We start from the raw sequence: 6,000 nt of genomic DNA, 5'->3' as shown, positions 1-6,000 counted from the left end.
TTTAGATGCTTAAATTATGGGATAGGAGGAAAGCTGTTAAGAGCAGTCAAGAGTTTTTACGAGAGTAGTAGAACCTGTTAGAATCAGAAATGGAGCGAGTGAGTGGTTTGAGGTAAAGGTGCGACTTTGCTTTGGCTCCTTAACTTATACATGGATGGGGTGGTGCAAGAAGTAAAGCTAAGGTTAATGGGTTGGGGATTGGAGATGGTTAAAGAAAATGGAGAAAAGAGGGAGATAAGCCAGTTGTTGTTTGCTGATGACACTGTGCTTGTGGCAGCATCAGAGGAGGGATTAAGAAAATTAGTGACAGTTTGGGAAGGTGTGTGAAAGAAAGAAGTTGAAGATAGATGTGGATAAATGTAAGGTGATGAGATTACAAGGGGAGAAAGTGGCAGCAGCCTAGAATTGAATATCAAGGGAGACTGGAGGAAGTGGATAGTTTTAGGTACTTGGGTGCTAATGTGGCAAGAAAGGGAAGAATGGAGGTGGAGGTAGAATGTAGATTGAGAGAAGCAAGTAAATGTCTTCGGGGATTAAAATGTGTAATGAGAAATAGACATTTGGGAATGGATTCTAAGAGAAGATTATATGAAGAAGTGATTGTGGTGACACCACTGTATGGGGCAGAAACATGGAATGTAAGAAAAGAGAGAAGTTTGAATGTGAAAAGTACGGGGGTGGAAAGGGAGTTGGGAGATAGGGTTGATGAAAGAATATTGGGATGTTTTGGACACATGGAAAGAATGAGTGAAGAAAGATTAGTAAAAGAGGTGTAGAAGGTAGGTAGGAATGAACATGAGGGGGTGACCAAAGATGAGATGGATGGATGGGGTAAAAGGGGAATTGGGAAAGAGGGGAATACCTGTTGAGGAAGGACAGGAGAAGACAGAAGATAGGGTGAATGTAGAATAGTTGTGTATGGACGATGCTGTGATGCATGAAAGGGAGTGGGTGGGGGCTGGGTTGGTGAGAGAGTATGTGTGAAAATTTTGTTGACACAGTCCAAAGGGTTTTCTCTGTCTTATTTTTTCTGCATGAGGGGACGGAGGGGGGGGGGGTCACTGATTCAGTGAAGTGGGCTTGCTGTGGATGTGTTGCATCCTGCAACACTGCTTCTGACCCAGGGCAGTGGGCGAGATGCAGGGATGACTCATCATCCAGGAAGAACCAAGATAAGAGAGAGGGAGGGGGGTGAATGGGAGTGGAGTATGTGTGGATGGAATGGGTGGGAGTGGATTTTATGCCTTTGTTTTTTGGCTACCTCCCTTGTATGGGGGCTTAGTACCTTAAAGAACTGCTAAATGTTGTTTAGTCCTCAGTATCATTAGGTTATATATGTCAGAAGATGATTGAAGAAAGGGAAGCTGAAATGTTAATGCTGGGAGAAGGAGAGGAAAACATCAGAATAATTAAGTGGGCACATGGGTGAAAAGGAAGTGTAAAGCTGGTTGTGAAAACAAATAGGTTCTGGATAAGTGTGGATTGGGTGCATGCTTTGGCTGGCTACTTTCCTTACAATGGGAAAGAGGCCTTTGGTAGACATTATATATATATATATATATATATATATATCAAAGTAAAGTAATGTCGTAGCACATTAGTAGAATAAACTTTTATCCCACAGTCGGAAAAGAAGACACTAATGTCAAAAGTTCTGTATATTTTGATCACTAACTGATCCTCTTCAGCAGAAGGAAGAGGATCACAGTTAGTGATCGAAATATACAGAACTTTCGACATTGGTGTCTTCTTTTCTGACGGTGGGATAAAAGTTTATATATACATACATACACATACCAAAGGCTTTTTCCCCCTACATGGGGGGGTAGCCAAAAAGAAAAAGGCATAGAAACCACTCCCACCCATTCCATTTCCTATATATTCCACTCCCCTCCACCCTCCTCCCTCCCTCTTATCTTGGCACCTCCTGGATGACGGGTCATCCCTGCATCCTATCCACTGCCGGGTCAGAAGCAGTGTCGCATGACACAGCACATCCACAGCAAGGCCGCTTCATAAATTTGGTGAACCCCCCTCTCAGTCCCCCCCCCCATGCAGAAAAGGAGAAGATGGGGAGAAATCCCTTCAGGCTGCGTCAAAGTAGAGAAGAAAAGGTAAAAGGTGCAGATGGAGAGATGATAATGGAAGAGAAGGCAGTGAGAGGAAGGTGGGCAGAGTATTTTAGGGAGTTGGTAAATGTGAAGGAGGATAGGGAGGGAAAGGTAGTTGCAGTGGGAAGCACTAAGAAAATGAGAGTGATGAGTGAGGAAAATGGAGAAATAGGGATGGATGAAGTGAAAGCAGCTGTTAAGATGATGACAGCAGGTAAGGCACCTGGTCTGGATGGATGCCATGCAGAATGTCTGAAGAAAGGAGGTACAGTGATGGTGGACTGGCTGGTGAGGTTGTTTAATGTTTGCTTGAGAGATGGTAGAGTGCTGGAGGACTGGAGGAGTGCCTGTATAGTTCCGCTTTACAAGGGAAAAGGGGACAAGTGTGAGTGTAGTAGTTACAGAGGGATCAGCTTGTTGAGTGTAGTTGGGAAGGCTTATGGGAGGGTCTTGATTGAGAGGATTAGGAGAGGAACAGAGGGAGTAATTGGTGAGGAACAGTGTGGGTTTAGGACAGGTAGGGGTTGAGTAGATCAGATTATGTGGTAAGACAGATATGTGAGGAAGCTATAGGAAAAGGTAAGGATGTATTTTGGGCTTTTATGGATCTGGAAAAGGCTTATGACAGGGTAGACAGGAAGGCACTGTGGGAGGTATTGCAGATATATGGGATAGGAGGAAAGTGGTTAAGAGAAGTCAAGAGGTTTTACGAGAGTAGTAGATCTTGTGTTAGGATTAGAAATGGAGAGAGTGAATGGTTTGAGGTAAAGGTGGGACTTCGTCAGGGATGTGTTATGTCGCCCTGGCTGTTCAATCTTTACATAGATGGGGTGGTGCGAGAGGTGAATGTAAGGGTAGTGGGTCAGGGGTTGGAGATGATTAAGTAAAATGGAGAAAAGTGGGAGGTGAGCCAGTTGTTGTTTGCTGACGACACTGCGCTTGTAGCAGGATCAGAGGAGGGATTGAGGAAGTTAGTGACAGAGTTTGAGAAGGTGTGTGAAAGAAGGAAGCTGAAGATAAATGTTGGTAAAAGTAAGGTGATGAGATGTACAAGGGGAGAGAGTGACAGCAGGCTGGAGGTGAGCATTAAGGGTGAAAGACTGGAGGAAGTGGATAGTTTTAGATATTTGGGTGCGAATGTGACAGGAAAGGGAGGAGCGGGTGTGGAGGTAGAATGTAGATTGAGAGAAGCGAGTAAATGTCTGGGTGGATTGAAAAGTGTAAAGAGAACTAGACATCTGGGAATGGATGCTAAGACGAGGTTATATGGAGTGATTGTGCCAACAACATTGTACGGGGCAGAAACATGGAACATGAGAGAGGAAGAGAGAAGGAGTTTAAATGTGTTTGAGATGAAATGTCTGAGAAGTATGATAGGGGTTACTAGGCTAGATAGAGTGAGAAATGAGGTGGTGAGGAGGAGAACAGGGGTGGAAAGGGAACTGGGAGATAGGGTTCATGAAAGGGTATTAGGATGGTTTGGACACATGGAAAGAATGAGTGAAGAAAGATTAGTAAAAGAAGTGTGGAAGGCAGAGGTGTCTACCCTGTCGTAAGCCTTTTCCAGATCCATAAAAGCCCAAAAAACACCCTTATCTTTTCCTATAGCTTTCTCACATGTCTTACCACAAAAATCTGATCTACACAACCCCTACCTGTCCTAAACCCACACTGTTCCTCACCAATTATTCCCTCTCTTCCTCTCCTAATCCTCTCAATTAAGACCTTCCCAACTACAATCAACAAGCTGATCCCTCTGAAACTACTACACTCACACTTGTCCCCCTTTCCCTTGTAAAGCGGAACTATACAGGCACTCCTCCAGTCCTCCGACACTCTACCCTCTCTTAAACAAACATTAAATAACCTCATCAGCCAGTCCACCATAACTGTACCTTTCTTCAGACATTCTACATGGCATCCATCCAGACCAGGTGCCTTACCTGCTCTCATCATCTTAACAGCTGCTTTTACTTCATTCCCTATTTCTCCTCCATTTTCCTCATCACTCTCATTTTCTTAGCACTTCCCACTGCAACTACCTTTCCCTTCCTATCCTTCACATTTAGCAACTCCCTAAAATACTCTGCCCACCTTCCTCTCTATGCCTTCTCTTCCCTATATATTATATATATATATATATATATATATATATATATATATATATATATTTTATATATATATATATATATATATATATATATATATTATATATATAATATATATATATATATATATATTATATATATATATATATATATATACATACACACACAGCAGGTAGAGTGCCAGAGGACTGATGGAGTGCCTGTATAGTTTCACTTTATAAGGGAAGAGGGGACAAATGTGAGTATGATAGTTTCAGAGGGATCAGTTTGTTAAGTACTGTTGGGAAGGTTTCGGGGACAATTTTGATTGAGACGATTAGAAGAACAGAGGGAGTAATTGGTGAGGATCAGTATGGGTTTAGGAAAGGGGGGGGCTTGTGTGGATTAGATTTTTGTGGTAAGGCAGATATAATAAAGCTTCAGGAAAAGTTAAGGATGTTTTTTGGGCCTTTATGGAATTGGAAAAGGCTTATGACAGGGTTAGACATGAAGGCACTGTGGGAGGTTTTGCAGATATATGGAATATGAGGAAAAATGTTAAGAGTTTTTACAAGAGCATTTAGGGATGGAATGGGTGGGAATGGTTTTATGCCTTTTTCTTTTTGGCTACCTCCCTTGTAAGGGGGAAAAAGCCTTGGTATATGTATGTACAATAGTAGTAAAGCCTGGTGACGAGACATACAAGCGGGAGGATGGGAGTAAATTGGAAGGGAGCAATAAGGGAAAGAGACCGGAAGAGGTGGATAATTTAGATGCTTGGGTGCAAATGTGGCAGGAAAGGGAGGAGTGGAGGTTGAGGTAGAATGTAGATTGAGAGAAGCAAGTAAATGGCTTGGGGGATTGAAAAGTGTAATGAGAAATAGGCATTTGGGAATGGATGCCAAGAGGAGATTGTATGAAGGGGTGATTGTGTCAACAGCATTGTATGGGGCATAAACCTGGAAATTAAGGGAGGAAGAATTTAAATGTGTTTGAGATGAAATGACTGAGAAGTATGGTAGGGGTTACTAGGCTGGACAGAGTAACAAACAAGGAGGTGAGGAGGAGAGTGGAGTGGAAAGGAAGTTGGGATATAGGGTTGATGAAAGAGTATTGGGATGGTTTCGATAAACGAAAAGAATGAGTGAAGATTAGTGAAAAAAGGTGTGGAAGGCAGAGGTAGGAGTGAACATGAGGGGGCAACCACAGATGAGATGGAAAGATGGGGGTAAAAGGGGCAGTGGGAAAGAGGGTGATGTCTGTTGAGGAAGGAAGGGAGGAGACAGAAGATAGGGGCGAGTGGAGAATTGGGTGGTTCTCTATCACTCCCCATCTCTTAGTTGAAAAAAAAATTATATGATCCTTATATTTATACCTTAACCATATATCTACTTTACATCTAACCATGATAACATCCCCTTGTCAGAGAACTATTTGCTAGATTTTTTTTTAAAACCAACCCTCCTTTTAATACATATCTAACGTATTTTGGATTTAATTGACACTGTCCGAAGGCCGAACCGGACCTGTAAGTATTCATATGACAGTGTCATGGTGGTGTTGGAGTGTGGCTTGCATGTGTATAAAGTTTTTTACCATTGCAATCTAATTTATTGACCATTTCTTCAATATACCTTTGCAAATATCTTCAAAATGCTTCTAAAATTTTTCACATTTCAAATCCCCCAGCTGATTTGGGTCGCTTCACTTGCTATTGTTTGCTTCCCACTCACTCATACATGGTTCAGCCTCCCCAATATTATTTTCTGGATCCACCACTGGATGAGAATGATGAACCTCGC

The 6,000-nt window shown here is 42.4% G+C and overlaps 1 protein-coding gene across 1 annotated transcript in view; it reads right to left on the bottom strand.

The window, feature by feature from the left end:
- The window catches only part of FBXO11 (F-box protein 11), a 41,224-nt gene that overhangs the window by 12,164 nt on the left and 23,060 nt on the right, over window positions 1-6,000 (bottom strand). The gene's annotated exons all lie outside the window — the stretch shown is intronic.

The sequence above is a fragment of the Oratosquilla oratoria genome, chromosome 15, assembly GCF_046742065.1.
Source record: "Oratosquilla oratoria isolate Oo_2021 chromosome 15, ASM4674206v1, whole genome shotgun sequence".
NCBI lineage: Eukaryota > Metazoa > Arthropoda > Malacostraca > Stomatopoda > Squillidae > Oratosquilla > Oratosquilla oratoria.
This window is presented reverse-complemented; position numbering and strand designations above follow the sequence as displayed.